This window comes from Diorhabda sublineata, chromosome 10 (genome assembly GCF_026230105.1).
Source record: "Diorhabda sublineata isolate icDioSubl1.1 chromosome 10, icDioSubl1.1, whole genome shotgun sequence".
NCBI classification, from domain to species: Eukaryota; Metazoa; Arthropoda; class Insecta; order Coleoptera; family Chrysomelidae; genus Diorhabda; species Diorhabda sublineata.
Window position 1 is genome coordinate 3,177,545 of NC_079483.1, and position 12,718 is coordinate 3,190,262.

Sequence of the window (12,718 nt, forward strand, 5' to 3'; positions counted from 1 at the left end):
TTATGACCTTTGTACACCGTCGCTCGTTAAATAATGTACTATTATAAAATAGGGTGAAGTAAATATTGATATCACATAATATTCTAGGTATAATTATTTATGTCTATGTTATTCACGTTATTTTAAGTTATTCACTGAATAATAATTCATTGTTGAGTTTTGATTTATGTTTAGTTCTAGAAATTGATATCATTTAAAAAGTTTTAAGATATCTAGTGATATCGGGAAGGCCCCGAAAATATCGATGCAGCTCATGACATGACCGTCGAATTGGGCTAAAACGGATCTGATCTGAAGCACTGAATATTTAATACGAACGTGTTCATCATATAGTTCACGTCAATTTGGACATGAGAAAAATTGCTGCATAATATATCCCCAAATGTTTGAATGTTGACCAAAAGCGTGCAAGGGTAGAAGCATCCCGTTCGATCTGTGCTCGATTTGAAAACGATGTAGACTTCTTAAACCGAATTGTTACTATGGATGAGACTTGGGTACATTTCTACGATCCAGAAACAAAGGAACAATTGATGGAATGGCCACACTCTGGTTCTCCAAGACCTGAGAATTTTCGTGTCTAAAAATTTGCTGGAAAAGTTCTTGCTCAAGTTTTTTGGGATTGCCATGGAGTAATCATGATTAATTTTTTGGATAAGGGTAGAACAATAACTGGAGGTTACTACTCGACATTACTAAATACTCCACGGGAAAAAATTGAAGAGAAAAAACGCGGAAAGCTATCCAAAGGTGTTTTTGTTTTTGCAGGACAACGTCCCTGCACACAAATCTAATGTTGCTATACAAAAAATTCGTGATTTAGTGTTTGAATTACTAGAACGCCCCGCTTATTCGCCAGATTTGGCTCCGTTCGACTATCATCTCTTTACTCAACTGAAGAAAAGTTAAAAAGGTCGTAACTTCTCTCCCAACGAGGAGGTAATAAAATCTGAGCAGGTTTTCATAGCAAGAAGAAACATTTTTTTTAAAGGTCTATAGAGACGTTGCAGGTTCGCTATAATAAATATATTCAATTAACCGGAGAATATGTTGGGTAATAAAATCTTTTCACATTGAAATTTTGTTTGGTTCTATAGTAAGCTAAGAATTTTTCAATATATCGTATATTTAGAGATGGAATATCTTATAGAACAAGAACAGGAAGCAAGTAAATTGGATGTATAACAAAGCAGACCAATTCTATTAATCTTAAAAATGAAAATAAAGTTCTTCTATGAGGAATGAACGGACGAAATCAGTTCTTATGACAAATCACACCAAACATTCAGTCATTTTTTGAAAAACTGCCTTATTGTTTCAATTACATAATCCTTTGATCCAATCTCGACAGTTTTGGGAGGATGAAATATCATTTCTAATGAAAGTCGGGAAAAAATATTAATCCATGATAATTTCTGATTTAGCTTTCCTAAACATAATCGCAATCGCCCTGCGTCATTTAACTGAAATGTGACAAATTCTGCATTTGTACATAGAAAAGCCGTTTGCTTGATACATTCTTAAATAAAGTTTGGGTTTTGGAAAACGGTTAATTTTTCTGTATAAATGAATAATTTATTTTTAATCTGGAATATATTTTGAAGAGATTAGTAGAGAAAAGATACTGCATTCGCACCGCTGTTACAACATATACGAAATTTAGTGGCTTCCTTTGTAAAATTAGTCACACATTTTTTTGTGGAACTAATGTGTCACATTTAGAAAATAAACAGTTGAGCCAAGCTAAAGTTTGCTCACGTCTCTTCCTCGACGATATTTTTGGAACACTAATGGTCTAATTACCAGAACCGTCTTGTAAATAGGGCTACGCCGTAAATAGAAGCTAAATTAATTTATCTGTGAGATTGAACAGTCTACCTCGATCCACTATCATATTTGTCTTACTAGTTTTGGTAGTTAGAGAAGGATAATTGCGATAATTCTAACGAAAAATGATGAATATTCATCCTAAATTATTAGTATAATCGTATAAATAGCTAATGCCCCAAAATTATGATATGTTCGAATTTTTAAATAAAATAAAATCCGAATTCCATAATTTAGATTTCGTGGTACTCAAATTATTGTATTCCAACATAAATCAGTTCAATAATTATCAAGTAGGTAATACTGAGATGATGGTGATAAAATAGGAACGGATCACTATCTTATAACTATCACGTTTAATAATCAATACAATCCTATTATCTTTTTCGAAGCTGCCTTGAACGTTTCCTATTGCCAAAGCTCTTGGTGGATATAATTTATTTAACGTTGTAGTCTACGATACGCCGAGGTATTTTTGATTCGGTAGCAAGTTTCTTTTGCCCAGAGTATGAATACTTGCGATTAATCCATGAATTTCAACCAATAGTTATTGGTTTTGCCCATTGTAGAACTTATCTGAATTTGTGACAACGAGAAGAATTCGAACACGAACTTCACAAAAATATGTCTTGGTCAAAAAAATATAAATCACAGCACGTTCTTGCTCCCACTGGGACAAAACTACAATCTTGTATACCGAGGAAATAATTCGCAATTAAAAAATCAATTGGTACACCATCTTATTGTGACAAAATATTTAAAAACTATAAATGGTAGTGTATATGTGTGGCAAAGCCATTTCCGGATATTTGTATAAGTTTTCCTCGGCTTCCTTGAATTTTTACCGTGTGAAAATAAAGTTTTTGAGCCTAAGTGTCTTAACAGGTACTTGTTTTTGAAAATGCGTTCACGGCGGACGATTGTAATAATCATCAGTCATCTATTTCTCAGTTTATTATGTAATTATTCCAGAAGGCACAAAATTTGGTTAAAGAACTTCGATTATGCCGTTTTTCCTCGCAATTCTACAGCTGCTAGGTTGGAGTTTGAGCCACAATCGGTGCACCATCACAAGCAACAAATACAATAAAAAACATCTGGGAATCCAGTTGAGGGCTGCAATCCTACGAATTCATATGAAAACTTACAGCTTACAGCAAAAGGATAACTGGAATTTTTGTGAGCAGATAAATAGAAAAGTGATTAAAAAATTACCAACGAATATAAAGAATGATATCACTACAATTTCTCTTTGATTTGAGCACTTAAGTATAGATAGGTGGAGGACGATTTAGAATACATTCCAAGGTTTTATTGCATTTTTATGGAGTGTGAGGACTATAACAAATTAATTTCTCCAAAAACTGGATTGTTAGAATGAGTAAACCCGAAGTGACTACTGTGCCACAATACGTGAACAAAGAAATATTCAAAACGTAACAATCCGAATGGTATGTTTTACTCTTCATTTTTGTCATCAGCTGATTGTACTCCACTGCCTTCTCATTGCCAATGTTGACACAAGTGATATTACTTGAAAAGTTCTGTACTATTTTTGTTCTATCATTGAACGTGAATATTCGTTAATATTGTGTTAATACATATTATATCTGTTAACTATTTCCTAAATATGTGTAAGAGATTTCATTGATACTTATTATTTATATGATATGACAGTAAAATAAACCTGGAAATAAGATATATCAAAGTGAATCTGAAGATGAAATGGAAAGTTATCTTAGCAGATCGATGACAATAGTAAATAAAATAGATGAAAGTCTCTTCAAAAAAAAATTTCGAAAATGAATACACATTTCGTTAGGTAGAGGTAGGTCTAGAAATAGACTTTCCAGGCATAGTAATCAACCGTGTACTGAATATTGAGTCAACATTTCTGGGGTTCTTGTGTATGAATAAGAAAGGTTATAGCGTGGATTTCATATCAATGCATAAATGAATGAATGTACGAAACCACCAAAGAGGCAATGGTACTTCTGTAGATCCTGACTAATATAATTGGAATATGATGAGGGTTTGAGATATAGTAACACTGATATGAATATGTCAAATCTTACATTGCCATAATAAAGTTTGAGATGTTGAATGGTGAACATGTTATACGATTGCTATTTGCATTGTTTATAGTTACTTGAAATATTCATCTTGATCAAAAAATGAAATTTAACCGCGAACTTTTTCGTGCGATAATTTTCGAAGTGGATTCAACAAACAACAGTGTGCCGATGAACTCGCTTAAACTTTTGTTGATTAAACACTATCACCAGCTACTGGGCTTCGCTTATTTTCCAAATTTAACTGTTTTCGCATTTCGCAGCAGGATGAATTTCGTGAAGGTAGTCCAAAATTGGTTGTTGTGTCAGAAAAAATCGATGCTATGCGTACACTGATATCAAATTGTCACGTGACATACCGTGAGATTGAGGCATACTTGGGCATTAATATGCAATAAATACTGCTTCAAAAGACGTTTATATCCTCGCGGCAGACGACCAATCCCGAACTAAACAGCAATCGATTGTATGGGTCTTTTAAACAAGCCAAATCCAACAAAAGTGGTTCGCACACGAAGAACTACGAAGCAAATGGTGCCTGGTTTTTCGGAATAACTGGATATGTCGCCACCGTTCCATTAGAGCAACGTAAAAAGGTCAATTTGGATTGGTACACCAGTATTTGTTTGCCAGAAGTGCTCGAAAAATTAAGAAAACCAATCGTAGGAGACGATTCATTCTTCACCATGACAATGTGAGCTCTCACACATCAGTTCAAAGAAAAACGACAGATTGTTATTTTGAGAAACAAACTTTGACGATGTGCTCCAAAATTACGTCGTCAAAAAATAATTTAAAAATTTCATGAGGACTTTTTCCCTTCAATTTCATTTTTATATTGTGTTTTCCAATCAATCTTGTGCTCGTACTTTTTTAGAGAAAATAATGTTTCTATTTTTCCCCATTTGGAAACTACCTTTTCTATATTCTTTTTTGTATTCCTAACTGGTTATGTCTCAGTACTATCAGGAATTATTGACTTTTTTTTCTTACTTTGATGAAAAATGGATGTAATCGAATTCTCACCAGAATCATGTTCTGGATGGATATTATGTACTTCAAGATTTTTTTGCCCTAGGTAACGTTGTTTTTCTAGTTGGCTGGTAACCCTAAGTACTCGGACCATCATCGATAGTATATTCTGCATGAATACTGTGGACTTCCAGCGTCCCAGGAACTTTTTCCAATAGATTTTTGTCAACATCCTCGCAATCTGTGACTTCATCTACATCTTCTGGTGGTAATTCAACAATATCAATGGTTTTGACATCATCATTATCTCAAAAGTTAGGATTGTTCAATATCTGTTCAAGGTCTCATACAGACATATATTCTCGATAGGCCATTCCTGTGAAAAACGTGTTCAACTAAGAAAAGAAAGAAACAGACGATATACGCATATCTGACTTATGATTTCAACATGATATGAATCACGATCTCAAATCGTATAAGTATATATTGATGACACATCAGATTTAGACCAACAAGAATATAACAAATTTTCACCCTATCATGCTAAAATCAGAAATATGTTCGAACATAACCACAAAAATAAAGAACAACTAAGAGTTTAGTAACTCGGGATGAGTTTAGTGCAATGTACTTACTCTTTTTGTTTAAAAACAAATAATTCACGGATTCAGGTTCAGATTTATATTTTTACAATTGAGAAACAAATCAACAGTGCGAACGATACAACTCACATGACAAATCAACAAAATGAAATTACTGTAGAGCAAAACTGCGCAATCTCCAAATGGGACTCATGGTACTTAATGGGTTAAAACTAATCTGTCTGCACATTTATGTGAAATTTTGACATATAATATCAGAAATATGGCGCAAAGTAACAGTATAATCACCGTAGAGAAAGTGTTGTCGACCTCATCTATCGAACCGTCCTCGTAATTAACTTGATTCGGATTAAACGGGATTAGTATGCTGCATCATACTAAGTTGAAATGAAAAACAATTCGTCCAATCCTTTAATGCGTTTTAAAAATAATACAAGAATTTGAAGTGCATTCAATCTTGCTCTAATAAAACAGATAATAATAGTGCATTTCATGGAGTGTGTCTAAATTTACACATAAATATGACTCCCTTTTGGTACATTTTCTGATTCATCGGGCTTTTGAACTGACCACTTGATACGCTCGCTCGGAACATCGTTTAAACACTGTTTTGATCTATTTTTAGGATTTAGATTTTAGCTCTTAAGAAACAACACATGTGCTATGAATTAACCAAAATAGTTATTTAGAAAACAAAAGGAAAATATGGTCTACGAAGTAAATACTTTTTTTTCAACTGCTAGCTTATGTACCTAACTTTATTAAATTTTGTTTTTGAAGTAGAGAAAAGTAGAGAAATTGTTCTGAAAAGCTCAAAATCTGCCGTTTTTTGTACATTAACTTGAGAATCATGATAGCTGACCACTCCCTAGGAAATGGTTCTTCTTTTTACAATAACTAAAATATAATTACCACTTAGTTTACCGTTCAAGAAAATATCATTGCCGATACTGGGGCACGTCGGCATCCGGGGCAAAACGGGATTTCTAGACCATTTCTAATGCTAACGAGTCCTGAGGTCGGCAATGATATTTTCGTGGAAGGCAAATCAAGCGGCAATTATCAACCCGCTTTGTTTCACTTATTGCAAGATGGAACTAATATTCAAGGGTGTGGCTCGCTACATTGATAGTTAAGTTAGTTAGTTGGCCACTCCCTGGAATATTGCTTCCCTTTGTAAGGATATTCAAACCGAAATCATAGATAATTGCCAAATTCAATCTTCAAGAAAACACAAACCATGATGCCGGGACATGCTGGCATTGGGCATGCTTATCAACTTGACGGGCTACTTTTTTTCGTGCGGTCATTCGTTTTCAATATTTGAATGATTTCCACTCTTCTTGCCGTTTACGAAAATATCATTGGGCCTGGGAAATGCAGAGAGCGCGGATCTAAATACCCTCTACTTGTCGGGATCTATTCCAAGACAGGTAAGTTTTCAAATAACAAACAACAGAAGCCTGAATTTTATTGACCGCATTATCGATAAGCTTTTCCAAGTGACCAATAAATATCAAATGAGAAATTCCAAAAATGTTATCCCCGATCAACTATTTGTGTATAATCTAAAAATAGCTTTTCACTAGATGAATAATTGCCATTTCCAAATCGTTTTTGTTGCCATTAATTAGTTAAAAAAAAGGACCGGATTGTTACAAGCGCTGTGAGGTGGATATTACGTTAGGAAAATGTTTCAAATAAATAGCCGCACAAAGAAAAGCAACACGTCAGGAGGTGGCCCAAGTTAATAGGCATGCCCTATGTCTTCAAAATAAACCTAATGCTTTTCACCCGTTTCTCTCCATATACCAGCGTGCCCCGACACGGAGTTTGTATTTTCTTTTATGATAATTGAAACGGCAATTATCTATGATTTCAGTTTGAATATCCGTACGAAGGAAAGCAATATTCCATGGATTGGCCAGCTAACTATCAATGTAGCGAGCCACCCCCTGGAATATTAGTTCCCTTTGAACAATAAGTATAACAAAGCACGTAGATAATTGCCACTTGATTTGCCTTACACAAAAATATCATTGCGGACCTCAGGGCTCGTTGGCATTAGGGGTAAAACGGGGAAAAGCCATTTTTTACCATCAAGTCATGGCATGTGAAAATTATCTATGTAGTAGTTATTGTGAAAAAGAAACCCAAATTCTGGGAATTTTAGTACAAAAAACGGTAGTTTTTGAGCTTGTCAAAATTTATGTAAATAACATATATATATATATATATATATATATATATATATATATATATATATATATATATAACATACACATCCATAAATAATAGAACACGATAATTATCATTGGTCTGTATGAAAATCGGCCCTGACGCTAATCTTGACGATTCCTATGTAAAATGACCACCTGAATCCAAATAATATGAGTTTCACCCCATCACCTTCCGTTTGTGAAGGAAATCCCCTACATATTTTTCACTTATTATCTACATATCCCATTTTCTAGCCCCTAAACATTTGAAAGCGGGTTATAAAGTGTGATGTCACCGACCACGTAATCCCAACTTTACTGGTTTAGATTAAACGACTAAGTCAAGAATGTCAACTGGTTTATTAGACGTAGAATGAATGACTACGTGGTGCAATTGTCTACCTGCGCATGCTTGTGCCGGAAGTAGTAATAAATTAAATTGAATGGCTCGAAAGACATTTGTCAAGTACTCCTCAATGTTTGCAAACAGAAATCTAAACCACGTCAGAATAGGATTTATGGAATATTATGTGTAGTCAGTACTGCTTTACGGAGCAGTTATCTGGTCCTTGAAAATGATCAATAAACTTGAGACATTTGAGATGTGGCTCTATAGCCGCAATCTGAAGATACCCTGGACTGACAGAATCGCCAGCGACGAAATACTAAGACGTATTGGTCGAAAAGAAAGAAGAAGAAATCCTGGATCCGTAACATAAGAGAATGGACAAATCACAGCGTCGGAAAATTGTTTCATGTTGCCAGGGACAGAGAGGGACATTTAAAAACGTGGTCGCCAACCTTCAATGAGAAGACGACATGAGTAAAAGAAGAAGATAACACATAAAATTTATAGCAAAGTGTATGGCAACATTGAAACTATATGAAAGTATAAAAAAAGGGAAATGAAATACAAATTTAGTTTCTCGGCAACATCATCTGCTTTCTAATCTAGGACGGAATCTCAACTTCTTGAATCGCGACTTCAACAGTTTTATCTCTTAGAAAATAACGTGAAAATATCTTCTTACAAGACTAACCTAAAAATATTTTTCTCGGAAGATGAAGGCCTAATTCCACTTCATTGATTACAGGGATAAATATGCCGTGTGAACCAGATAAATAAAGGCTGTTCATATATACAAGATTTGAAGTTGTCCTGTTGGCAAATGGGAATGACTTACCATCAATTGCAATTACAACTCTGTTGATAAGAAGGAGACGTACGAAAATAATATCCAAATCCTTGAAAAAGTTAGTTATCATGATTATGAATGGAAACTTTGAGTTGTCTTAAAAGTTGTTGCTCTAGTTACGGGCCTGCAATGAGGATTCACAAAATATTCCTGCTTCCTTTGCAAAAGCGGCAACCGAACCCTAGACAAACATTATACAACATCTTCAAGATTCGACGTTTCTTGAACACCTAAATGCTTGCTTGCACTGAAGACGTGTGTAAAAACAATTTAATATTTATTGTTCACCCCATCTGAGTACCAGTTTTTTATATACTTTAACTGATGCCGAATATCACTTCCTAGGGAAGAGTCTTCTGCCGGGGAAATAAGACTACAACTTTAATTACAAAGTTTATTCAAACTATTAACACATTATCCTATCCGCATTCCTGAAGGTTAATATGTATAATGCAACCAAGATGAAGCCAATGTGTTTGTCAAACACTCAGAACTAGTCTTCAAGTTCAACCCTTTAAAGAGCAACTTCAACTTGAGGCTGAAGTCAAATATTTTCTGAAATCTCCATATCAACTAAAACTTCCCCTATAGAGACTTACCGTAAACCAGGTCAAAAATACAGCTATTGATCCCCGAAAAATCTCCCTGATATGACCTAAATAGCGCAAAATTCTGAAGGAACTATCAAATAAGCGGTTGAAATTTGTAACACAATTGTACAATGTAGTACTAAGAACGGATTATTTTCCAATTCTGTGATAGGTAGTCAAAATTACACTAATTCCCAGAACAAGGAAACCTCCTGAAGATACTACGCTTTACATTTAGCCTATTACCTGTCAAAACTTCAACAAAAATCACTTATAGAGAAAATAGAATCGATTCTAAGAGCCAACAGACTAATACTCAACCACTAATTTAGATTAAGAGAGTAACATACCTTCATAGAAAAAATCACAAAAAAGTACCTATCTTTTGAGGATTAACAACATTGTTCGGCTGCCTTTTTAAAAATCATGCAGGCATTTGACAAGGTATTTACATCCACAGGGAAGTGCACTTGATCTGATCCTTTATCTTATGAACTCAGCTGATATTCAGACACACAACAACGTAACTAACGCATCATATGCGGATGCAACTGGGTCTACAACTCGGTAAACTGTACTGTTTAATAGGTCGAAGATCCTAATTACTTAAAATCCATCTGGATTGATGATACTGAGAGACCCTCTCTGAACTGGATTATTATCGTTATGATACTCATCGCAAAAAAAACTAGAAAAATTCAGCCAGATGAGTCATGGTAAATAAAAGAATACCTTTTACTGGACAAGAAAATTTACTTGTAAGTTTGGCTCTTGTATTATAGCCTGTTGAAGCTTAACTAGTCCAATAAATTGGTTATGATGATATATTTAATGGTAGTCTTCGAGATTTTTACCCAGATGTTGATATTGTTTTAAGTAATCTTTTGAGTATTCCGACTACAAATTGTTCAGGAGAAAGATCTTGTTCTACATTGAAAAGGGTAAAAACTTATTTACGTGTAAGATGGGTCTCGCATTACTATCTATTGTAGCCTAAGTAGTCTAATAAATTGATTATGATGATATATTTAATGGTTGTCTTCGAGATGTTTACCTAGATGTTGATATTGTTTTAAGTAATCTTTCGAGTATTCCGTCTACAAATTGTTCGGGAGAAACATCTTTTTCTACTTTGAAAAGAGTGAAAACCTATTTGTGTACAAGTTTGAATCTAACATTACTGGCTATTGAAGCTCAACTAGTCCAATAAATTGATTATGATGATATATTTAATGGTAGTCTTCGAGATATTTAGGCAGATGTTGATATTACTTTACGTAAATTTTTGAGTATTTCGACTACAAATTGTTCAGAAGAAAGATCTTTTTCTACATTGAAAAGTGTAAAAAGTTCTGGTCTTGTATTACATTGAAGCTTAACTAGTCCAATAAATTGATTACGATGATTTATTTGACATATTTTCTTGGACCAAACTCAAGAAAAAGAAATTTTAAAATTGATCAATATTGAAAAATACCTTTTTTTTATTTTTCCAAAGTTACTACCTTTTATATGTGTAATTAGTTATAATTAAAAATAAAATTCTAAGGAAATACAGTTATTGTGAATTTTAAATAAAAATATTGTATCAAATGAGTTATTCTAATATTAAAGGCAACGCGGCATCAAGCCTGAATCCGTCACTGCCAATAATAGTATTCCTTTCAGTTTATAGATATCCAGGTTTAGGAAGGAAATGCGGCGAATAAAAATCATTTATTTTAATTTAGGTTTCTGGGACAATTATCGAAAAATTGAACAAATAGATTTCGATATTGGTAAAATATTTGTGTTTGTATGTGTTTTATATTTTACTGATATAAATAATCAGGACTATCAATAAACAATGCATGTGTAAGGTTTTTTGATATGGAATATTAAATGAAGATTATCTACTTCCCTATAAAAAAATTTGATTAAGAAGGTATTGATATGATCGTAGAAATATGACACATACAATATATTAATTACCATGTCTTCATTAATAAAAATTAATAGACAAAAAATTATATTCAACTTTTTTTATGAAACTAATTAATCAGACTACAAAATTTGGACTATAATAAATTTTTATAGAAATCGCTATTTTATACATAGTTTTCTATTGTCATTTATATGAAGGTAAAAATAAATTAATTACTATAAAATGAAACATACGGTATCAAACACCGGAATTCCCAATCACCCTATCCACTAAAAAACTTGTCAACCGTAACTTGACACTTCCAGTTGCGTATCTACCCCATCTTAACCCACGTGGTAGACACCCACTCCGCGCACCCCCCGAAAAAAAAACACCAACACGCACGAGGTACTTTGTATGCGATTATTTTTCGAGAGCACGTTTTGTTTTGACTCGGGCGCGATTTCTACTTGCGTCCCGACGCGACGTGGGAATTGCAACGAGGCAATCGACGACCGCGTTTCAACTAGATTATAAGAGGACGATGTACAGGAATAGGTAGTAGAACGCACGCGCGGAGATTTACGAACACGCGACGCGCGGGTTTAAAGTTTGTTTTGATTTTTTATGAACGAAAAAAGTTGTTTTTGTTTTTTGTGTATACGAAAAAACGCTGACTCGAATTATCGACTTTATTATATTATTTACGAGTATGCATCAGCCTTTTATATTATTTAGTGACGATATCAATAATAATCATCATGTTTTTCTAGTTGTTTGATTTAATAATGTCGGTTTTCATATGTGGAAATTACTACGCTTCAATTTAAACACGTCGTTACTTGTTAAGACTAGTCTCTAATTTTATTAAGAAAGAGAAAGAGAGAAATGCTTTATTATCAAAAAATTGTTTGCAATTTGCAGACAAAAGCTTGTAAAAAACTAATAAACAAACATACAAATAACTAAATTAAGATACAAATAAAAAGAAATCTAAATATAAAGCATAAGAAAACTACGATGAGAACGAAATTACCTTTTAAAATGTACATGTTGAAATTAACTATACGGCAATCCTAAAATAAGTAATAATTTGTATTAAAAATATTGAAACATTGAACAATTACATAGCATGTTCCGAATAAAAAATTATGGTAATTTTATAATTTCGCGGTCCCCTCGTTTTTGGCTCTAGAAAATTGAAAAATCATCCGAATGTAAGTAGGCGTGCAACGATCTCTCCAAAATTGGAGAAGCGTGCCTACGACTTAGGTAAACGGATTCAAAGATGAGTGAGGAAGGAAGAGTCATAATTTTTAATCTTAAAGAAGTCCCGG

General features: G+C 33.6%; 1 protein-coding gene across 1 annotated transcript in view; it reads right to left on the minus strand.

The window, feature by feature from the left end:
- Window positions 1-12,031, minus strand: part of LOC130449291 (protein sickie) — a 564,400-nt gene extending 552,369 nt beyond the window's left edge. Inside the window, exon 1 of the mRNA XM_056787013.1 lies at window positions 11,636-12,031. The gene's annotated coding sequence lies outside the window, so the exon portion shown is untranslated. The remainder of the gene's footprint in view (window positions 1-11,635) is intronic.
- Window positions 12,032-12,718: the final 687 nt, after the last annotated feature.